The sequence below is a fragment of the Ruditapes philippinarum genome, unplaced genomic scaffold (assembly GCF_026571515.1).
Source record: "Ruditapes philippinarum isolate M1 unplaced genomic scaffold, ASM2657151v2 ctg433_1_1_1_1, whole genome shotgun sequence".
Classification (NCBI taxonomy): Eukaryota; Metazoa; Mollusca; class Bivalvia; order Venerida; family Veneridae; genus Ruditapes; species Ruditapes philippinarum.
In genome coordinates this window covers 100,157-126,563 of record NW_026852332.1, presented here as the reverse complement: position 1 = coordinate 126,563, position 26,407 = coordinate 100,157, and the positions used below count along the sequence as shown (strand labels likewise).

At 31.5% G+C, this 26,407-nt stretch overlaps 1 protein-coding gene across 1 annotated transcript in view; it reads left to right on the top strand.

The window, feature by feature from the left end:
• Positions 1-10,997: 10,997 nt before the first annotated feature.
• LOC132756916 (homeobox protein php-3-like) overlaps positions 10,998-26,407 on the top strand; it is a 73,836-nt gene continuing 58,426 nt past the window's right edge. Inside the window, exon 1 of the mRNA XM_060748074.1 lies at positions 10,998-11,089. The gene's annotated coding sequence lies outside the window, so the exon portion shown is untranslated. The remainder of the gene's footprint in view (positions 11,090-26,407) is intronic.

The window sequence follows — 26,407 nt, the reverse complement described above, 5'->3', positions numbered from 1 at the left end:
TTGAGACTTTTGGTAGCATTATATAGACACTTAACAGAATTGCTGTCGTTTTGTTTCAAGTGTTTGGTGATAAGGTAGTGTGAGAAAATACCACGAAGCAAGGCTTCAATGTCAAACATGAACATTGTTAGTAATTGTAATAGATACTTACAAAATTTTATACTTGTAAAACCGATTTATTAACATCGTAATATGCTAAATATATTATATCTTTCAATGTGGATAGAATTACTTCTCGTTTTTGGGGTAATATTCTGATCGAATTGCATACAGTGCAAACCATGATCAGTGGACACATGTGTCCGGCTGATCATGGTCTACTTTGGTCGCAAAGGTAAATTCGGATGACGGAATCAGACGTAGAGTAAAAGAATAATTTGATGCTTTCATGCCACTCTAATGTTAGAAGATAATCTGTACGCTTTGAATTAATTCGTTTGATCACCAACACGAGTGCAAGGCTTTAAGAAACGGTTTGTTATATAGGAATGTCGTGAAAGCCATTTAATAATGTTAAAGAGCTTTTTAAAAGTATTATCCTACCGATTTGTGATATTCCTAACTTTGCTGAGCTTTCCAATGTAATGTGTGTATGTTATCAAATATTTATAAATATATTCTATGTTAGATTCAAAACAGAATTCTCTTGTGCAATCATTAAAACTTAAGTAACCATAAAATATGATATGTACATTTAAATAAATCATATCTAAAAATATTTGAAAGACTAAACTTGTCTTTGAGGGTAAAGTTATGATTTTGGTTTGTGCTTTTAATACGTCCGTGTTTTGAATATGTAAGAATACGTTGGGAAGCTTGACATTCGACTTCAGAATGCAGTGGCACCAAAGTGTCATATTGAAGGTTCCGTGATAACCGCCATATGATCTGAGGTTGGTTGAGAATTCAAAATTTTACCAAATAATGTTAAATGTTATATTCTGCTTAAGCCGGTGCTAGGGGGCATGGACCGTAACTTGCAATTACCACTGCCGTCAACGATCAGGCTCAATCAAACCGAGCAAGAACCAATTTCAATTTTAAAGTGTTTGGTTTTCTTAAGGGATTCTGTATTTCTCTATTTTATAAGGCTTCAACATTACATTCAAATAAATGTATACAGGAGACACATTTTTGTACACCGTCTGACAAATTAACACATGTTTTAGTGCAAATTCTGTCTTTGATTCTGTTTGAAGGAATCTATCCGTCTGATTTCAATTCCACTTCATATCATGTCTTTCCTGATTCAAATAAAATTGAATTATTTATGTGGCGGAGTAGCACCCTGGACGCAAAATGTAGCGAATTGTGAAACGGAATAACATTAAAGACTTCATCAGGAGTGTAGATCAAAGGAAGCCGCATTTTAATGACCAAGATTGTTTTCTATCTACGGCGGCTAAGTTTCACCATTTTGATTGATATTTCGAATACACGTGTTTGGGATTGGGTTGTCCATAGTTCTTTTTTTCCCTGTCGGGTTGATATAAGAAATAAAATACCACAATAAAAGAATATTGGCCTGACAAAAGTCGCAATACCTTTGATGAGGAAAATGCTGGATCATCTTTCGGTGTGTTTTTAAGATGTTTTTAACTTAAAGCAATTAATGACAAAGTGTTCCACTTAACTGGTGACTGTCAATGTAATGTACCCAATGAGATTTTCATATGAGTTTTATATATACAAATTTTAGGGGAAATGTGGTATTATTGATTAAGAAATATATAGAAAAACGTATATGTATATATTTAAAAATTAAAGTTCTAGATGATACTATGTTATTTTTATCGTGGTACAAGTATTTTTAAAAATATAATGGTTTATTAAAATAAAAAGTATATTACATGTATTCTTTATAATGTACAATATCCTCAAAGATATAGAATATCATACTTAAAACTGTTCCATGATTAATCTCTTTTCCATCCTCAAAATGGCAAAAGACCATCTCTTGTGCTATAATTTTGTTATATACAAAATCGTCATCAGAATGTAAACCACACCTCAGTACGGAAATATTTGAAGACATAGAATATTTCCCACAAGTGAAATAATTATTTTAAAAAAAATAAAACAACAGCAAGGAAATTATTTAAAATAAAGTCCACTTACGCGTCAATTTTTCCACCGGAAGTATAATGTAGCACCTACAGATTTCGTTGATTTACAACGACGTGTTACGTGTTGCACAATGATACAATTGTCTTGTATGTTAAATTTGTTTGATAAATTTAATGTATGTGAACAAGCTATCTACATACAATAACTGCTTTAAATGAATGCTAGTAAATTATATCTGATATATTTTCTAAATATTATATCCATCGAGCCAAGTAAAGTCAATCGTAACAAAAATATGAAACATTTTATTTTACCGTAATAGAAAAGATCTTAAAACCCACTGAATAGTTATAACTATTGTGATATAAAAACTTTTAGATGGAAAATATAAAAACCGAACCGTCCGGTAAGGGTTAAGTGAGAGCATTGGACTGTGAATCGAGCGACCCAGGTCCGAGCCCGTTACGGTACAGGTCACATTCGTTGTGGTTTATCATGAATTTTTTTCTACGGTCACTCGCACTGTACCTCTGCTCTGGTATGTACAGAAATTATCAGTTCCTTGCGAAAATGAAGGCACAAGAACTGGTGTACTGCTTTTAAAAAGGCCTACTAAGGAACGATGTGGCGACATAATTGCTCTGGTGAATCCAATGTATCTTACTGCTGTGATCCGGAGGTCAAACTACCAACACCACCTATATAAAAATGATTTCTTCCGTTGTAAAGTATGGAATAATAATGATACGTGTATATGGTCACTTCTATCGTCTTTAATGTCAAGTGGACACATGGTCAACTTATTCCCTGTAACTATATATGCTCATATACCGGCTCGTATGACCATTAGTCTGAATATGATTCTTAAAAAGATCTTTTTCTAAAAAGTGCACTACTAACGCTCGGACAATTTTACAGTGAGAGCAAATTAATCAATATTGATTCTCCATAGTTCGGCGGCCAAGGCACTCTAAATGTTATTAGTCTAGACTTCAACAAGAACAGAAAAACGAAAAGACCACTCGGTTAACCCGGTATTTGGTTACATAATTTTGATACGACTGGAAAATGGCTGTAAGTAGGTACACAACGAACATAATTTACCACTTTACAGCACCGGTTTTCCAATTGAAACGCCTAATATACAAACATACGCCGACCTGACATTGATAAATAAAAATATACAGAGTTGAAGTCAAGGGGCGTGAAAGTTGTTGCGTACCAACTACTCCAGTGTAGCTAGGCGGAAAGGGTCTTTGGGACACAAACATCCTTTTTAACCCCAAAACAGCCAGCAGAAGTTCCTTAAAATATAAACTCCCACGACGGTGTGTAAAATAATCAATGTTCTTTCTTAAAGTCTTATGTCCGCAGGAATAGTTACATTACAGCCAACTTTTATAAATAAATGATTTTTATTTAAGTCGCTATATTTATAAATCAATGTTTAACATCTGTGTCGTCATCTGAATAAAACTGTTGAAGTAGATAACAAATAATAATTGAAACACGACAGTTTTAAAATTAATTTTTTCTTATTATATATATTCACAAAATATAATTTTATAAATCTCATATTATGTTTATATGCATCTTTATTTAGTTCTTTTATGTCTCTATACAAAGCTCGTTTATGAATGTATGGCCATAGAAATATCTCATGCCGATGAATTTTGAAATAGTAGATTTATATTGTAAATTGTGAAATCAGTTAAATGACCGCATATCATATTAAATACGTTAATTTAATCGATACAATTATGTTATTTCAATAAACATAAATAAGGCATATACAACTATATGTGAAGGTTCTAATTTGACGGTCATTTACATCGATATAACAAATTACACCATTCAGTTGGTAACTATTTGCATCATACGTTATTATAAGTCAAATGCAAAATATTTTGTTTACTGCTTTCCTTACCTACTTAACGAAACGTAATGTGGACAAACTGGTTATTATTCTGTCTTTGATTTAGTTTTCTCTGCAAAGTTATTTTGATTGAGGATGCTTTGTATATTTCACTCGTATGATTTAATCATATTTGTTATATAAGACAATGTACATTGTATAATAATTTCCGCCTGATATTAAGTACGTATAAATGTTATGCAAAATTTCTTGCTTATCATTCGGATACAACAAATACATGTTAAAAATATTTTCATTGAAAGAGTGTTAATCATAAAATGGTGAGAAGCAATAAATCTTACACTTTAACACAATAAAGGGGATGATAAAAACATTCTCGTGGCCATAAACTATATTTTAATTTTGCCTACGTTCAACGGACTACCCATGCAAAATAAACCGAACATTCGTTGTCTATAAAAGAATAATAAATTCACAATAAAGCATTTGTTAGGTCACTGATCAAACAAACACCATATTACTGTAGTCTTAGATCGATTCCAACTCATTTCGACATCTGAGGGAATACTTTAATATATGAATCCTTACCCAGATGCATGCCATCCTTTTTCCTGCAAGCCAACGCTGTTGTTTCGCGAGTATCTTCGAGCTACTTCTGCTCACCGAACATACTGCAGGAAATAAAACGGGCATTAAAGCCCCCCTGAACACATTTTCCCCCTGATTTTACTTTCATTTCAACAAAATTATGTGATATTTATTTGAATGTTAGACTTTCGACAATTTGTTCCATTATTGTTTATGGCTCTTAAAATAGCAATAATATTTATTGAATGATTTTGTCTTATATGTGATTATGTATCCGCTAACAGGGAACGGAATTCATCTGTGAACACCTGGAGTTGTATGCCGATTGATAGACATCATTATGTGTTTTATATGGTTTCATTATTCTACCTTTTTGCACTTTTTTATGTGAAATGTAGTAACAATTCTTTGAGTACTTGTTTCTCATGGGTTTGAAGTCAAACCGACACAGTTAAGGTCATGGGACGGCTTTAATCATCTGAGGAGAAACACGGCCCTTAGCCTGTTGGCTGAGTCTATCCTTGCGACCACGATCAGCCGGCACATCCATGGTCTGCACTGTTCGCAATTCAGTTAGTACATATTTTCCCTAAAGTTGATGAATTCTTTTGTCAAGATGATTGGAAGATTTTTGATATCTGACGTGGTAGGGTAAAATATATTTATTTTAGTGCCACCCACATGCGATTTTTAAAAAAAATGTAAATACATGTATATACTTTAAATGATCTTTATAACAGTCAGTTATTTTACAACCAATTGTTACAAGAATTATCAATATATAATAGTGTATCTTAAAATTATGCGAATAACCAATATATATTTAAAGCAATTTTAAAAGAGAATGTTGATGTCAGTGAAATACTTTGAAATCTTGACGGAAAACATTGTAAGAAATAGAAAGTAATCGGCAATAACCGATAGTATTCAGCAAAAATAAGAGAACGAGTTAACCTGAATGTACGTTATAGAAATAAAAGTGTATTTTATTACATCGAATTCATACACAATAAAATGCATGTGACCAGATGAATACAGTCAAAAATAAATTTATTCTCAATGTCAAAATTTCGAAAACCTATTATCTCAGGACATAAAATAATCTGGAAGAAGAGTGATTACTCGGAAAAATAAATCGAAAAAAATATCATGAGAATTGCAGACTCGGTTTTATTGTGTCTGTACATGAGAAATAATGAAAACGTGCAACATCCCTCATGCCCCCCACTAACACCGGCCTATATATGTGCATATACTCTTTTTGACATATTTGTCAACATATAATTATATGGATTTAGTCTTTACGTTAATAGCTACATTTCATTGATTTTCTTAACATTTTTCCAAAAAAATGTGTTGCAGACACTATTGAAAATCGTGGCTGATACTAATCTAGTGTCAAAGTAATAAAAGTATTGAACTTTCATGACAACAGCTGTGTTTGTTGCATATCAACATTTTAAACATCATTGTGACATAGTAACCGAACTTTCAATTGCTAAAATGTGTTGATATCACAAGGAAATAAGTTCAATTTTAATTGCCAAGCTGCTCCCATAGCGACATCTCTCCGAAAGTGTTGAACAGATCATCTGGACTATAAAGAGGGGAGAACCCTATGTCCTAACATATGACACGTATAAAAATATTGCTAAATTAGGTTCATTTGAACATGTTTTCAGATGTTCGATTGCGCAAAAACACATGCTATACATCTCCTGAAAATATATGATAGTAATTTGTAAAGGAACAAAAAACAATATAAATAAATCAATTGTTAATTTTGAAATATCACCGGATGCTTTTTTCAGAGAGTAAGGGGCAACGCCATATTGAACTGTTGTTCCATGGGTAAATTTCTGTGCAATCCCTGTAAAACATTTTGGCTATAAAAGAATGCATGGTGACAACAGGTGATTTTAAGTAGAAATATATATATAAAACAACAGGCCAAAACAAAAAAAAAAACAGGGCCATTTCTTATACGCATAATAGCTTTATTTTCGAAACTCACAACAAACAGATCAATGTTTCCTCCGAAAATACTTTGTTTGAACTAACATCATAGCTCGGATTTTCTAGAACCCAGCATGAAATAGCGAAATAAAAGATTCGTAATCAATTTTGTTATCTCCAGCTCGGTTTTCATTTGTGTCCGAATTTGAAACAGAATCTTTGTTTGGACAAGGCGATAGCATACAGACATTTTCATTGCCTTCGTAACAGAATTCCGGGGTCATGGATGACTTTTATATCCGTTTTATTGTCGTCTACACCATACGGGTTATCAGCATAGATTATTAGAAGAGCCACATTGGTATAATTGAATGATGCTTCCTTTAATTAACTGGCTGCTATCTTCAGTTCTTTCCATTCCTGACTCCAAATGTCAAAGATGCTTTCTGGACATTGTCCAGCAAAACCATGGAAGCGCAAAATTTTAAACAAATATTTAGAGAAAGTAGTTATGTCAAGTTATTCACCTAGCTTAAAAATGTCCACATTTCTTGAATTACTATAAGCCATGTCCGAACAAAATAAAAAATACACCGAATTTCCGTATTCACAGTGTACACGATAAGGATCGGCAAAATAGACTGTTTTATGTAATATCAAACCAGTTCATAAGTAATGAAAACTAAATGCAAGATTACGCAAATAAACAATGCATACATTACGTTTATCAAACAAAAATCGACATTTCCGTCTAGCAATATCAGAAAGAAAAGAAAACCCAAACAAAACAGAGTACAGAATTGGTATTATTAATATTTTTAATATTTCTTTTATTTGTTTATAGTTCGTTTTTCAGTAAAAGCATTTTTTGTTTAGATGAGATTAGAATTAGTCCTAACAAGACAAACTTTATTATCCTGCAAAACAGAAATTGTTGTAGCCAGCTGAAAAAAGGGATTGTACACTTATAAACTATAAAATAAATCAATATGTACAACAAAATTACAGACAGGTATTTAACTTTTATTGTCATATTTTTCATGAGTGCTTAACAGTAAAATTAGTATTACAAACCATAAAACACGACCCCTTCATGAAATTAAACCATTAAATAGAGCCACAAAAATACCACAAATACCGTTTCAATAGTCTTTGCAGGTTTTGCATTCGAAATAGATTGCAATTATTTAAATGCAATGTTTCATTTTGAAACAAATTATGTTTTCATTGTTGTTCTTTCTCAGTTTTTCATGGTTAAGAAATCACTTTGGTAGAGGTATTCAATGCCTTTTTATGGTCTGTTTATGTTCCTAACAAACGCATACCTTTCTTTGGTGACGTCAAAGGGTACAAATGTTTTATATATTGTTAACGTCTGTTTATTTGTAAATACATAATCAGTATACGTATACCATGTAAAACAAACTATAATTATATGTACAGTTTTGCATAGAACATGGAATTTCAAAAGCAAAATTATTAAAGAATGAATTAATAAGATACTACCATACATTAAACATTACAGAACCAGATTCAAACGTTAAATGCAAGCAAATATAAGGCACTGTTTCCATAAACAAATGATAGCATGTGCATAAAAAGTAACTCTTTGTTTGGGTTTACGGCGCACTAACACATTATAGGTCATATGGTGTCGAAACAGGAAATACGATTTTTGTTCATATCAGGTGTTAAAGCAACTCCTGGGGTGAAATCATCTCTCCTGCTGGAACTAAGAGATGCATAGACTCCATTCATTCGAACCCATTTAGTCACCTGTTTTGATCACGCAATTCTTGTGCCTCAACACTTAACGGCAACCCTCAGCCACTAGAGGCAAAAATAATTGTAATATCAGTTAATAAAAATGTATTATATTTCAGGGCAACATGTATTTTGCTAATGCTTAACAAATTATAACGCTGATAATTTAAAACTATGGTTATAAAATAATACAATTGGCAATAAGTACTTGTTTATGATGTCATTGTATTGACGTTCATTTTAAAAACTGTATTGCCGACTGTAAAGTATACAGGATACAATCCAATTGAAAATGACATGTTTGAACAAGTTACATTAAAACCGATTTAACTTTAATAGCATAAAAACATTGTTTGTGAAAGTAAGCTGGTAAGTCAGGACTACTTTAAAGTTCATCAACTCGTACATAAATCAAACTCATGGCAATGACGTCGTCAAAAGCAACACAAATCTTGGCACCAAATACAGGTTTTTTGCTCTCTTCTAAAAAGCCTGCACTTCTCAGGGCAATAAAATTCAAGTCTGACATTTTGAGCAAACACTGTAACTTATCAAACATAAACACCTATTTCTGTCCGATAAGAGTTTCGATAACAGAAGGAATCTGTTCGTTTCTGAAGGGTTGGTAAAAATACTTTTAATTGTGGGATTTTTTATACTTCTCAGTATCTCCTCCGCATCGTGCTTTTGACGTTAGTTGCAGGCAGCTGTGAATCTTGCCTCATACTGTTATAAGCTGACCTGAAAGTTTGTTTTATCAAGAGGTTTTTGATTGGAATCTAGAGTTTTATATCAAACACCCATTACAGAAGTTAATTCAGGTACATATTAAAATAGCTTGTTTTAATTCACCTTGCAAGTATCATAAATTTATACAGCATTCTAAAACTCACGTCAAACGATGATTGTATTTGAAATTTATTAGAGAATTTGTGAGGATTACTTCATCTTGTAGAGAGATGAGCTATATACTACATGATTTATTAAAAACATCACTTTGCTTTGCTTTCAAACTAAGGAGTCAAAGGTAAAAAAATCGGTGCACTTGTTTGCTTGCCTGAGCCCTTAGCTATATTTTTGCTAAAGATGAACAAGCAATATGCACTTAAAATAGCATTTTTAAAATATTTTTTTTTAGAAACTATATCGTTTGATTTATCAAGAGAAAGAGGGTGTGAGTTTGATATCTCAAACCTTCTTGGTAAGTATATCTATAAATAGATTAAGTTTTCTTTTTAAAGCCTTCGTAGCCGATGTGTAAGGTTTTTGACGTTGAATTCCTTGCCCCTAACAATTCTTTGTATTCTTTCTTTTGATGAAACTAACAAGCCAGCATAGGGCAAGCTGGTTGTACATTTCACTTATCAGCTCGTGCTAGAAATAATACACGGGTAAATGCTTGAGATACTCTTTCATCAGCAATGCTAGGAATTGCCAATTGACCTTTACAGTGTCTTTGTGGCTAAATAATCAAACACGAAGAAATTAGCTTTCATTTACCTTCATTCCATTTGGAACATAGAATACTGAATATCGGTATTTACTGAACCTAAGTCAAAATATATTTTTAAACTAGAAGATATGATATAAGTCTTGATTATTCCAATCCTCAAACATAATTTTTGTGGACAAAGACAGAGACATCACATCGCACAAACAAGGCTATATCGTTTTCCTGACTTTTCTGATTGTGTAAGACAGCGTGTGCCTGTCCGTTGTTTGTTTAAGACAAAAACAAAAAACTGAATATACAGCCGACGCCCTAGTGTTAACTAGGTGGGCAGCCTCATCTCATGAAATACATGCGGGGTTTCAATAATCAGCAGTGAGGAACAATAAGGTTAGAAGAAAGCAACTTTTCGTACTCGCCTGCAAATTTTGAAATTAACATAACCATAGTTTTAATTGATTGCAATGTTGTCCAGTAAAGGAACTAAACTATGTAACGAATTGCATCTGAAATACAGGTTGTGTGTCTTCATGAAAATTGTGTACTGCCAATATATCAAATATGCAATGAAAATTGCCTTTTTCGGTTTTCATCGTGTAAATGCTAATGCATTTATATCTAAAAATAACTTATGATAATGATACTGCTTTCTATGTTAAAAAAAATTGAAAATTTCTACATAATTTGATAGTAAATACACATAAAAAAGAAAGATAGACATTATAACGTGCAATTGCCTTACTCATAGGTTTCGATGAAAAGAATGAGACACGAATCCATATGGCAAGTGCGTACGTGAAGACATTCGGTTGTTCAGTGGTCATTTTGTAGCTTACTTTTTATTGTTAACAAATATATCGTTGCAAATACTGATTGGTTGGTTTTTTTTACTCAGGTTTCTTATTATCAATTAAAAAATAGCAGCTTGCCCTTATTAAAGGCTAAATGCAGATAAGATATGTCCGTCTTGTAATGTAATAAAACGGAACTAATTGCTCTGACCAGCCGTTCATACTTATCTGCATCTGTTTGCATGTTACCAGCGTATATGTAAACATCGGGTAAACATAGGATTTGTGTGGTCTGGTAAACTGAAAGCGTTCGATGCACTAGGCTGTTGTTATAATTGAATTAATTCTATAGCATCATTGGGGCAAATTTGAGATCGGTTCCACGAGAATAAAATGGTCTCAGAGCTGCTTGCAGTAAAGGCAAAGGTAATAAAACAAACCATGTGACTAATAAAATATCCAAACTTCCCGTGTTATTGTATTCTTTTATATCATTTAAACATTAAACGGTTTCCATGTGTGTGAGGGAAATTCTAAGAGAGTTTAGTTAATATATTTTGAAAATTTTAGAGGTTAAACAAATAGGAATAACATGAGGTAGAAATTGTGTATTTATTTCTTTATTATGTAAATTGTTGCATAATGGTGTTGTGAAACTGTGTGTCAATATATTGTAGTTTCTTCGTAGTTTCGAAGGAAGTTCTGCTGGCTCTGGTTTCAAAAGGGGTCATTGACCATTCAGAAAAAGACAAACACAAAGCGTTCCGATGGTCTTAGGCAATATCTAATGTGTTTTGACGTTTTTATGCTTTATGCTATTAATTGCATGAGACATTTTTGTCTACGTTTGAGGAAAGGGGCTTACGAGAGTAGAAAGAGCAAATGCATGCGTTATGTAAGTGCTTAGTTCTTGACCTAGTTTAGTTATATTTTTGTCGTTTGTTTCTGATTGAAGACTATGTATACCCATCCATAAATTTATATTTTAAGCAAAATGATTTTCATATGTATCTACTTATGTATTTGATTAATATATATTCGACTAAAACGCATAACTAGTAAGTTTGCGGTAATCAGATTATATATTTTGTTGCAAGGTTGCGGCGTTTTTATACTTTTAAACTGCTACTTATTTATTTACTTCAAAAACAACAACATTAAACAAACACACAAACACAACAACATCAACAACAATGTGATTCAGGCTATAATGACTATTTTTCAACACATAATTATAGAAATTGCTTAAAATTGCAGGGAAAATATGAATAAATAAGTATGCAACGTCAAGCGCCATCTAGCAAATTATTCATTACCTAAAAAGTCCAATGGTCAGTATTGTTGAGAAATTATACATGCCTGTTATCCGAACTATAGACTTTTATAACAAAAAATTAATAATGATGAGACGAGGTTGTCATACAATAATATATATTGCAGCATCTTTTAATAATTGAAACTTGAACAAATAATATGTAGCTTCTACCAGTTATATATTTATATTTCCTACCATAAAATGTTCTGCTTCTACCAGTTATATAAGATATTAATATTAGTATTTCATACCATAAAATGTTCTTTTAATTATTAAATGATATTTTCATACGGTTTAATATTTTGTTTCAGAACTCTTACTTAATTCATTGACAAAAACTATTTTCTCTGTTATTCTGCCAACAGTATTATATATCTGTGTGTACATTTACATATTTATTTAGCAACAGAAGTGAATACTATACGAGTTTGAAAACAATTCAAAATATCTTGTGAACATTTCTATTAACATGTTATTCTAACAAAAGGCAATACCTTGTTCAAGTTTAAACAGCATATATGTATAGGAAAAAAAATCATGCCTTTTTCCAAGTTTTTAGAAAAATATGCTGTGTTAAGACACATGTATCACTCAATGAAACTTAACATTTTATTCTAATAAAAAGACAATGGCTTGATCAAATTTGAACAACAATTATTAATAGGAAAAAAAGCATGCCTTTTTTCCAATTTTTAGAAAATTTATGTTGTGTTAATTTTACTCAATGAATTGCCATATTTTCTCAATATAAAAGTGTAAATTAATGTCAATGCCTTGTTCATATTTTTCTCAAAATGTATGTTTGAAAATATTTCATTCCCTTGAACATATAAATGTAAACATAATTTAATGCCCTGTTGAACATTTCTAAAAAATGATAGTGTAAAACATTCAGTGCCTTTGTTAAAAAGGTCTTAAAATATTGAATAATGATAGTGTAAAAGCATTCAGTTCTTTAATTGTCTTGTTAATATTGTCCCACAAACATATTAAAAACATTCATTGCTTTTATTTATACTTCGGAGTCCCTTGAGTGGTATAATAATAATTATATGTTTGTATTGTAATATCGAATATATATCATAAGCACAAATATTCTATCTTCCATTTGTCTCAATATACTATACAGGCAAAGAATAAATACCAATATTAAAAATGGTTTTTCATACTCCTTTGTAGATGTCGTAAGCTCAGACTGCTCATTTGATACAATTTTCACATACTACTAATGTCGTACTGTATACGCAAACCATAAACACAAACCATAAGCACAAACTATAAACACAGACATTTCACAGACAGTTCACTTGATACTAATTCCATATACTGTTTATTTAAAGAGGCATCAGTACCATTGTATACAGAAACAATAAACACAGAAAGGTCACTTCATACCAATTTCATTTACATGTACAATTAATTCAAAATAGCTTAAGAACTATTGTATACATTAACAATAAACACAGACAGTTCCCTTGACATCATTTACATATGCAATATAATCAAAAATGGCCCCCTTAAGCTCACATAAAAACCATAAACACAGAATGTTTATTTGATACCATTTTCACATACAATTAATTCAAAATGTCCCCAGTTCCTTGTATACATAAGCAAAAACACAGAAAGTTCACTTGATACCATTTACAAAAATAAACCATATATTAAAAATGGCATCCATAGCTTTACATTCATAAACAAAAAAAGAAATACTCCCTTAATATTTTACATATACCATGACTTCAAAATGGGTTCTATTCTCTTACATCCATCAACCATAAACGCACTATCCTTTGATACATATATTTACATATACCATTTATTCAAAATGGCTTCTTTTCTTTTATACTCATAAACCATAAACACAGTGTCCTTTGATATTGTAATATATGCCATTAACACAAAATGGCTTCATCTTTACACTCATAAACCATAAACACAGTGTCCTTTGATATTGTTATATATGCCATTAACACAAAATGGCTTCATCTTTACACTCATCAACCATAAATATAGTGTCCTTTGATATTGTAATATATGCCATTAACACAAAATGGCTTCATTTTTACACTCATCAACCATAAATATAGTGTCCTTTGATATTGTAATATATGCCATTTACACAAAATGGCTTCCTTTTTACACTCATCTACCATAAATATTGTGTCCTTGATATTGTAATATATGCCATTAACACAAAATGGCTTCATTTTACACTCATCTACCATAAATATAGTGTCCTTTGATATTGTAATATATGCCATTAACACATAATGGCTTCATTTTTACACTCATCAACCATAAATATAGTGTACTTTGATATTGTAATATATGCCATTAACACAAAATGGCTTCATTTTAACACTCATCTACCATAAATATAGTGTCCTTTGATATTGTAATATATGCCATTAACACAAAATGGCTTCATTTTTACACTCATAAACCATAAACACAGTGTCCTTTGATATTGTTATATATGCCATTAACACAAAATGGCTTCATCTTTACACTCATCAACCATAAATATAGAGTCCTTTGATATTGTAATATATGCCATTAACACAAAATGGCTTCATTTTTACACTCATCAACCATAAATATAGTGTCCTTTGATATTGTAATATATGCCATTAACACAGATGGCTTCATTTTTACACTCATCAACCATAAATATAGTGTCCTTTGATATTGTAATATATGCCATTTAATACAAAATGGCTTCATTTTTACACTCATCAACCATAAATATAGTGTCCTTTGATATTGTAATATATGCCATTAACACAAAATGGCTTCATTTTTACACCCATCAACCATAAATATAGTGTACTTTGATATTGTAATATATGCCATTAACACAAAATGGCTTCCTTTTAACACTCATCTACCATAAATATAGTGTCCTTTGATATTGTAATATATGCCATTAACACAAAATGGCTTCATTTTTACACTCATCAACCATAAATATAGTGTCCTTTGATATTGTAATATATGCCATTAACACAAAATGGCTTCATTTTTACACTCATCAACCATAAATATAGTGTCCTTTGATATTGTAATATATGCCATTAACACAAAATGGCTTCATTTTTATACTCATAAACCACAAACACAGTGTCCTTTGATATTGTAATAGATGCCATTAGCACAAAATGGCTTCATTTTTACACTCCTCAACCATAAATATAGTGTCCTTTGATATTTTACGTATACCTTTAGTTCATTTATTTCTTTTTTGTAAAAAAAAATTTAATACAATATCCTTTGACGTTTTAACATTTACCATTATTCAAATGTCTTCTTTTTCTCTTACACTCATACAGTCTCCTTAACATTTTTCATATTCCATTAACACATAATGACCTTATTCCTCTTACACTCATAAAACAATTTAAACATTTTTGCTCTTATTCTCATAAATCATAAAAACACAGTGTATCTTTGATATTTTACATACACCATAAGTCAAATATGGATTCTTTGTCTTACATTCCTCATCAATAAACACTGTGTTCCAGTGATAGTTTAACATATACCATTAATTGAAACTGTCCTTCCAACCCCTTTTGAATAAATCATAATCAAATTGTTTATCATTTACATATACATACGTATATAATTTATTCAAATCGGCATTGCTATGGCATAAACAATGAGTGTTTACTTTTTTTAAATATACCATTCATTCAAAATGGCTTCTTACACTTGTGTACATTAACCATAAACACAAAGTGCTAACATAATATTTTACGTATACTTATTATGCAAAATGTTTTTGTTTACATATACATATGTTCCGTAAACATATAATAATATGTTTGTTGTTGTTTTTTATTGTCTGTTTGATTTTTCTTTTGTTTATTTTTTGTGTCGTTTTTTCAAATACCATATAGTCAATGATGGTCCTTCTTTATTATACTTTTTACTCCATTCATATAGCATAATGATAAAATGGTGTCTTAAAATTTCATCATACAAAACCAATCTATCTTCAAATGTTTATTTATCGAATTATTAAATCATTATATCGAATTTTCTGGATATGCATTATGAGATAGAAACGCAAAATGACCTTCACGCACGTTGCACGAATCTATGACGCAAATTGTCTCATTCGGAATATCCCTGACATGTTTCATCGATAAGCGATTTATATTTGGAATAGAATCAAAAGTCACGAAACATTTTTGAAGACAATCATATCGTTCAGTTTGGACTACAAGTACAATAGTATTATTTACAAATTCTATAAATTACATGAGCTTCACAATTTTCCTTCAGCACCATAGACTTTTACAAAAAACTTATGGGACTATTTACATGTTTATTCGCCTCCTTAAAGGCACATTAAGCCTTAGTAATAAATAAACATTTCCTTAAATAGAAAGTCAAAGTATGCTTCACAGTGTTGAAATAATCGATTTGGAACATGTGATATGCTTATCACCTGGACAAAATAGTATCAAATGTAAAATCATTTGCGATAAAGTTAGGAAATTGTAAACAAAGTAGTCATTTTACTTCCATGCAAAATAGCAAGTCACTGCATTGATTGCCAAAAAGCAATAGAAGCAAAAGCTTACTCAGCTATAGGGCCAATGTGAAATTTTCTTTAAATTATAACAGGATACAAAAAATAAAACAAGTTTTTGAAAAATAAATCATTGTTTTGCTTCAAGTACATTTAACATAAAGAAACAACAAAAATATAAGTAGATAATTAGGTAATAGAAACTTGCGCCAAACCATTCACCACTCAACTTTGTAAGTCAAACATTCGTTTCTCAAAGTCATTAAGTATAAAACTAAACCCATGGCCTGCTAGCGGCGACATAATCTACCATTGAGACCAGTACAGATCAAGATCAGTCGACGCATCTGTGCGGCCTGATCATAGTCTACCCATTTTGCTATTCAGGCAATTCATATTTTGAAAAACAAATTCCATAGAAATGATAATGCGATAATAGTCTTGTCCAGACTAATAGATAAATAAGTCCATTTAAGATATAAAAAGTTGTAAAGGTTTATTGTTGCAGTGCATATAAGTTTAAGACTATCTTATTAGCAAAACATGATTTACAAGTGAAACGTCGGCTTAAGAACTCACCTCTCTGTTTAATGTCAGCCATGAAATTTCGCCATAATTAAGGAATGCCCAGTGGTCTCGCGTTCGAAGAAGTAATCTTCACTCGTGCGATTAGTTAATAGAACGGGCGACGTAAGGGGAACACACATCAGTCGTTGAACCCGTATAAAATAAGATTTTATCGTGAACAGAAATAGTTTTTCATGTTTATGACCACTGTGGATAGTCCCTAACCCGACGACATTGGAACAGTCACTGAAATCTCGGACAATAACGTGGGAATTATTTTCAACACCATCATTAAATGTGACGACGTAACAAGTTAAATTAACTCCCCTGATAACAGGGCGGTAGAGCTGGCCTGGGCTTTTTTAGTATTACTTAAATTTTCCAAAAAAAGTATTTAATCAAAAAAACAAAAAAATGAAATAATAAAAAGTATGTAACACTCTTTTAACAAAAAAAAACGCAAAAGGGTTTCATTGCGGTATTTCAAAAGATGTAAATAACAGTTGTTTGTATGAATACGGATTTCTGTACTGACGAAGTCACTTATTTAAGGTTCTTTTCATTGTATTTGAATTGAGAAGAACAGACCCACGCCTCAACAAAAATCTTTAGGAATAACACTTTTGATCTATCAAAAAGATTTTTTAAATATATGTATATATATGAGATTTTATGTTATAATTGCATTACAAATCCAGTTTTGAGAACAAAAAAGAAATGTATAGTAAACAATTGTTTTTAACAATAATGATGGTCCCAAGTGAAAATTTTACTATTATTTAGCAATGGATTGACTTAACTGCGAGTATAAAAAACATTTCAATTCAGATATATGATTTGAATTAGAAATCTTAATATCAATTTCTGTTATAGAAAAATGCTTTATGAATAAATTCATGGCGCATGCGCACATGAACTTAGTTACTTACTAAAAGGGCTCACTTGTTAGAATACTGTTTAAAGGAATAACAAGCATGAAAGAACTCCGGTATTGTCCGTTCTTTTCCATGCATTTTTAAAGTCATTTAGGCACCTACATGGCTAAGAACAACAAAAATCTTTTCATCTTAATGCTTAAGGACAAAACGTTAAATATACGGAAAATGGCGATGTTTGCCGGGTCATTACGATGCTTGACAACAATGAATGTAAGTCCTTACCGCCAGTGCTGCATTAACGTATTCCGTTTACAATTTAGACAAATTCCGTTTCTTTCGGCATCTGATATGAATAAGTGAGGAAAAAATGCTCTTGGACTAACATTTAAATGCAAGACAATACCCGAAAAGTGTGTAGGATTCGAAAAAATGCTTACTACCCTAAAATAGCGAAATGTATGAGATTTTCTATAGAAAATTCATTTCATCGAAAACAACAGAGCACGTCCTGTTATGTTTTTAAAGAATTCGGCTACCACATAGTTGATGTTTTAGATTTAACATGTCAAAAATATTGCCGAAACTGTCATCAGGAACCTTTAAATACACTTCCAAAGATTAGTCTTTTATCAATGACCATCATCTGTTATACGCCATTTCTCTCACTAGAGTAATATTACCATATATAATGATAGGAAAAAAATACGTGAAAAACGTGAAATATCATTTTAATAGATTTCTATCGAACAATGAATTTCCCCCGACTCCTCAGGTAGTGTAATTCTCTTTTGAATCATAAAACGCTGCGACAAATAATAAGATACAAGTTGGAAAACTATAAAAACCGTCTTTTGTCGATAAATTATCATATTTTATCAAAATTTTTCCGGTTGTGCCCTTTTTAAAAAAATCCCCAATTATTCCGGGAAAAACCAAATTGATTAATAAACAAAAATTTACCCGCGATCGTACATGTTTAAAAGCTTTTGCCCAAAAAAGACAAAAATTAAAAAAACGCGAGATGAAAATAAATTTTTATAATGCTTTATTAATTGTAATTTTAAAAAAACAACAGAAGAAATGTTGGCTAATTACACACTAAAATTAGCCGGTGCAATGATTTTTTTCCTGTTTAACAGTGAAATAATATGATATATTGTATGACGGTACGAATTGATGTATGGACGAATCAAAGATTGGTCTTTCAATAGAATTAATTCCAGGCATATCAATAAAATCCTGTTATCCCCATGGTTTACATTTCCTTGTGTGTGAATTTATGTGGCGTATCAAGCAATATCAACAGTCTGAAAATTGGTTATAAAACATGTATGAAATTAAAGTTATGTTTAAAGTAACGACACATTTAAAATACCGGGATTGCACTTCAAATTGGCCGTACATCACTCCGAAAGTGACAATCGTGTAATAAAGAAACGTCAGGTTAAGGAAAAACGGGGATGTTCTATGTATCTTTGTAAATAGTTTAAAAGCTTTAAAGTATTATCAACCCGTTAAGGTTATTGTGATACTAGTTTAAAGACTTGATGTATGCGTGGATCACCCGCCTTGCGTAAGGACCACACAGCAAAAGCCAAAGACAACGTTTTGTAAGCATTTTTTTACCAATGTTGGCAAGCAAAAATTTGCAATCGGTAGACACTAAGAAAGAAGAATGTTAAGTTTCATTTCATGCAAATAAGCTTTGTATATGATGTTTTGTTTACAAAACATAGTGACTGGCATATATGCATGTAAAACATTAATGAATGCCTAAGTTTACTAATTTTTTAAGATATACTACATGTATTAAAATATTTTTATCATAGAACTTTATTGAAATCTAGAAAGTGTTTCTGCATATGTTTAATTTGAATAAGCGAATGCATAAACTTTGTTAAGGGAGCAGCGTTCTCAGCCACTGGTCAAGTTAACATGGTCTTTTCTTAAAATATCTGACAGGTTTTTTTTTAATAACAAAATGCATTCTTATTGTGTTAACCTCCTTTTTAAGTGTGTAGAGGTTAAACCGTAACATATATTATTTGTGATTACTTAAAAATTGTTAATAGGGACTGTTTAGCAATTATCAGTACACTGTATTTTCAAACTTCAAATTTGAGCATAATACATCTTTGAGATATCCAAAAACATCTAAATTCTTGAAACAAAATATATATATGGTTTTTGCATTATCAACTTCATTTAAATACAATGGTCATTAAAAGGCACGTTAATATTTTGATTAAACGTATACTTCATATAACACATAAAGATGTCCTTTTACCGGTTTAATAGGGTAAACTAAGAACTGTAACTAAGAAACTACGATATAAACTAAGAACTATATAGAAACAAACATCTAAGAAAAACATAATATGTTACATGTAAAAGAAGCAGCCGTGTTAAACAAACCTTGTTTTGAAATTTAAAAATTATCATTTCGGTTTATGAATTTATTCTTAATTAGAAAAAAAATCATCAGTGCACAATTTCGAACTTACTAAAATATTTTCAAGAAGGTTTTGTTCGCAATGACAAATGACTTTTAAATGAAACAATTTCACATAAATCACCGCTTACTGATTTGAATTAGTCATTTCACCCAACCTACTGTGGCTCAAATTGTGTTTCAACAGCGTGTTTTGAAATTTGAAAACAGTGCGCCGATGAGTTATGGACATTTCGGGGTACCTTCAGCAGTGGGACCACACAACTAGGTGCAAAACAATTGACTTCCTCAGATTATCAAATTTACAGGCAGGGCAGCTCCTTTTCAAACTGTACTAATTTAAAATGGACATTCTAGAACCAAAGACAGTTTTCATCCATTTCACAAATTAAAATGTATCATAGTGGAAAATGCACTTAAGTTGAATTAAATCCCACAACGTTAGACGCTTGAGAAATACGAAACCATCTCTTAGAAAATTTATGTGACAACCAAACAGAAAACACATTTATTTGAGTGAAATATTTTGAAGCTAAATTCCGCTCGTTTCTTGTACCTGGGAACCGTTGGGGGAAGTGATAATAGGGTCATTTCATCAGATCGGCGATTAATTGATTTTGAATTTGTCATATTAGCATAGAAATTATCTTAAAAAGTGATTTACGGCGGAAAACATGAATATTGCCTTTGATTGGAGATTTACAATAAAAAAAAGGCTTATGATTCATAGAAAATCCATTTTGATGATTAGAAAACGGTTTCCTTTCTGGTTTAATTTGCACGATTAAAAAAAGGGTTGAAGGGGTTTGAAAATATCAGTCTAAATTTGTATGTGGTAAAATGATAGAGTTTGCAATAGTTTCATACAAGTTACCGGGGGTAAATGAAAGATATATTGTGCTTACTTTTTTCCGTATATGTTTGAAGCATTTAAATTAACAGTTACAAAAAACATTGTGGATGCAAGATAAACTTGATCACTGTCGTTAAAATACATCTGATTTTCAAATCTAATTTCGTCTGCTTAGCTGTTGCTTTGGGGTAGTGGACGGTAGATTGACTTTCCACTGCCGTCCATGAACAGGCTCAATAAAGACGAACCTACAACCTTTTCAATTTTGTTGGTTTGGGTGTTCTTTCGGTGTTTCGTATTTTTCTGTTTTCATGTTTGTACATTTATCCTGAAAATATTTAAATCTTTATTTTGTTCAGCAACACTTTCGTTCCAAATTATTTCGGACTCATGACCTTCCAGCCAGTAGTAATGAAGTTTGACAAACAAAATTAAGTTACGTTTCCACTTTCAGCTGTGAAATCAACAGCGTTTGATCTGATGGAAGTTTATTACGCGAATTGTTTCCTGAATTAGCTTTAAATGATGCTGGGGTTGATTGTTTTTTATGAAACTATATATAAGCAACGTTTTTTTAAAGAGCACGTAGTTCATATTCGTAAATTCTTGATAATGAAAGTATCTATATTCTCTTGATGAATGCACTTAACATACACCATTCTATCACTCTTCCGTTAAATAATACCAGTATTGTCTCCCCTGAATTAGTGTGTAAACAAAATATCAGTATATATTTTCTTATATCAATGAATGAATAAAATGCGTTTTGTTTAATTTTTAAGATAGAACCAAACTATTCTTAAAATGTACTTGTTTTATGACAAGATGCGAGTATTAGAGCAATTCGTATGCCATTGCATACGAATTGCTCTAATACGTGTACCTTGTCTTAAAATCTTGGTCAATGCAAGAGAACACTCATGTTGCATTTCGAGCCAGACATCTTTTGTATCATTTTTGAAGTTAATATTTGCATTCCATTAGAAATGGTTGGACGGTTTAAGAACATTATAACTGTCTTAGTCTGTCTTGTGCGTTGGTTAAAGCTATATGGCAAATTATATAACTCTTTCATGTGACATATATATGTGACAGACATACGTTTTCAGTATTATATATGTGTCGTTTTTACTTTTTAAACCATGTAAATCGTTCAACAAAGCTGCTTTTTTATAATTATTTCAATTAGTAGAAGACGACTAAATTTATTTTCGCCATTCAAATCACGTAACCGGATGTCAAAATTTCGTTCAACTTCGCGTTCGAACGTAAATTCATCTTTTATTTTCATCCCCTGGTCATGACTGATGGAATATTCAAGTTTAAGGAACGAAAAGGCACATTAAAACGATATAATATGACTGTAAAAGTGAAGGAAAAACGACTGTATGATGACGATTATACCAGCCAGCTAGGCCGAGTCATATGCCTAGTTCAGATGCTAATGGCATTGTTCTCAATCATGGAATTGGAAGAAAAATCATTGTAACGAACATTTTACTGTCTACATTATAATTACATGGCCTTAAAGGTGGCATAAAAGAAGTCGTAAAAGGTTCTTTTAATTCCAACGTCGACACCATTCGAAATTAAACGCGGGCAACGTGATACGAAATCGAATACAACACTCAAGAATTTTACGACGTCAATAAAATGTTGCTCCTTATTTGAGGAACGTCTGCCTTGCCAACAACAAGGTTCGCGTCGCATTTTTTTTATTCTTTTTCTTTTATTGTAGAGACTTAATTCGAATTTGCATATAGATTCGGTCCTTGCCGAACGCGTTTTATGACCATACTCGCCTAAGATGTTTTATTCAAAAATTTAAGCCACTCTGAGAAGCATAGAATGACTTTGATGTTTCACAGACTAATCTGTAGTTTAACATGTAAATTTGACATCTTGGAGAGACAAAGAACTCTCATTCTGGTAGATTAGCGCACGTTTTCTACGTCATACTTGTGACTTTAAGTTGACACCTTTTGTGGCTTTATATGGAACAGACTGTAAAAACAGACAAATAAGTTGAATTACATTAGCTAACAAGAAAAAAACATAAAGGGTAGACTGTAATGGAACAGTTATAAATTCAATTGTTCAAAAAGAACGTTAAACAAATTTATTAAATGTAATATCAATACTTTTCTATGTATGTGAAATTTTGAATAAGTACAAGAGAACTTAATGCGGATAGCTGTTTCATTATCTTGTCCTTCTGGACATTTGATTAATATACATACTTTGTTGTGCTGTAAAAAAGAATACAGATTTAGCCGGTGCTAGGGGGTGTTAAAGATGTTGCACTTGCCATTGTTTAAAAAAGTACAAGAGGACTTAATACGGGTAGTTGTTTTATTATCTTGTCCTTCTGGACATTCGAATAATAGACTTACTTTATTGTGTTGAAAATTGACAACATCTGAATCTGAAGAAGGTGTTAGGAGGGCGTGAGAGATGTTGCACTTTCCATTGTTTAAATAAGTACAAGAGAAGTAAATACGGATAGTTGTTATATTTTCTGGTCCTTCTGGACATTTGATAAATATTTTACTTAATTGTGCTGAAAATTAAATGCATCTTAAGCCGGTGCTAGAGGGCGTGAAAGAAGTTCCACTTTCAATTGTTTAAATAAGTACTAGAGAAGTGAATACGAATAGTTGTTACATTTTCCGGTCCTTCTGGACATTTGATTAATATACTTACCTTTTTTGCTGAAAATTGAATAAACATCTTCAGCCGGTGCTAGGGTGTGTGAGAAATTTTCATTATCTCTCATGAACTCAATCACACCGAACCTGCAATTTTCACTTTTAAAGGTAACTTTGTTTTTATTGCTCTCGATGTATATCCCTTTCCATGATTTTTATCAAAATAACATTAACAGTTCCTACAAATATTCAATACTATCATATTGTGTTGGCAATTTTGGAACATTTCAAATATAACATATCTTTTTTTACATGATCATAATTGTATTCATGTATAATTAAAAAGTAAAGTTCTGATGCTATTCTGTATTTCAATTGTTGAGTTCTCTCCTTTTGTTTTAAGCACACATATACTTATTTTCTTTTGCTAGGGAAAAATAGCTTAACCTTTAAAAAATGACATAAAGGGGCGAGTTTTTTTTCATTCATACTTGTTTACCTTCTACAGAAAACGGTGTCGGGGTGCAGTTAAAGGAATTTACTTTATGGACAAGCTGTAGAACCCAAGCAATATGTATCTAATTCTATCTCAAGAAATCATTCTGATTCTTTGATAATACATATAAATAGCCGTGCTAATGAACACAGCCAATTTTTTGTTTTAAAATAGCAAGTTTTAACTTAGAATATAATTTTTTAAATACATTTATACATATATTACATTTTACTATTCATATAATGACACAATAATTATAACAATTAGTTTACGAAAGACTAAATTCTAGATTAGTAGAAAACTGAAACGAATATAGTGGTTTTTAAAAGATATATTATCATATCATAAGAAAGATGATCCCTCGGAAGCATTTAATCACAACAAAATAACATGGGAATTGCAAACTCGGTTTGATTGAGTCTGTACATTAGGGATAAGTGCATCATCCCTCACGCCCCATAGCACCGGCAGACATAAACATTAAATACAGACATTAACTGCTAATATGAAATTGACCCCGGACATTGAGATAGAATGGCCATTAATCTCTCATCTCTGATTCAACAATCATGTTGAATAAGAAGCCGGTCATTTACGGAGAAATTGGTAACTACGTGGTATATGCCTCCTAGATATAATCAAAACAAATGAAAATGAGGCATATATATACCAATGTTAAGCAGTTATTTGTTACAGTGACAAACTACGTCTTAATGATTTTATATACTATTATAGCTTTGTTTAACAAACAATTTCGAAACTATTTGGAAGTACTGCGTTTCATTAAATTTTGTATCTGGAACGTGATATAAGTCTAGTCATTTACAAAATAACCATATTACAATATCCAAAGTCTAAATACCAGCTGAGCTTATCTTCAAAAAGATTTCGAAGCAATCCACTGTATCATTTAGTTACATCAAATATGTATGAATGAACAAAATATGATCACGGGCGACAATAAAAGTCACTTCAAAAAGCAAACCTTTACAATTTGTTACGCTTCTTTAGTTTGAAAAGCAAACTAGCATGTAACGATCTCGTCTAAAAGGACCATATTTGGATATAATTTTAAATAGTTAAAGTGATATAAAACAGCCACTCTTCCAACCTGTCAATCAGAATAACTATAAATGTCACTTTTAAAGTCAGAATGAGAAATGTTTAGATTTAAGGAGAGGTTAGACTCTGTGTGATAAGCATCTCGTGCTGGATGCACGAGGAATGGATGGAAAAATGATATTTAGGTCAGTAAGTTTTGTAAAAAATAAAAATGACTGAAATTAAGCTCTCTCTGTATTATAGCAATATTATGTCACAAATGTCTCTTTTATATAAAAAAATGGCCAGAAAAAATCAGTGTTTTTAATTAAAGTTGTACACTCCAAGAGAAATATGTTAAATGTTCAAATGAATTAAGATATGAGTTTCAACGAATTTAGTCAAAAATCGTGTGAGTCACGAGCGCGTAAATATATCTAACACCTTAAGTTCCCCCCCTGGTGACATATTACACGGTGAAGATGTCTATTTAATAGAAGAACATGTTACCATCTCATTCAAAAGAAAAACGAAAAACTCATTTTTCTTCGGCAGTCGCAATCCCTCAGCGCTTAATAGGGGCAACACGCTCGATGTCAAATAGTTCGCTTAAACATGAAATACACCCCATTCTTAATCAAGTGATTCCCATTAAAGCGGGAGATACAATTATAATGTTTAGTTTGAGCCACAAGAAACCCATATTTCACCTTGGCAGATTCCTATGTGAAAGCAGCGGGCTTTAACAACCGCCTAGTCCATTAGTTTGATACATCGGAAAAAGTTCGCATACTTCTTGCGGCAACGAGGAGTGCGGAGGAATACTTGACAGGCCATTTGCAATTAAATTAATATCTCTAAGAAAATGATGTACTGAACTGAAATCATGACAAATTCTGTAAAGTTCTGACATAATAGGTAAAATCGTAGAAACGATAATTGTAAAGAATAATGCTGAAAGTTGTGTGGGTTCAAGCGGACTTGAAATAGACAGGTCTATTTGCGGCTTCTTTTTTGCTTACATTGATTCATTTTTAAACCTACGTGTTTTTTTTTCTTTCAAAACATTCAAATACATAAGTTCTTACTCATCATCTGTTTCACCGATTTACTTACATCATTTGA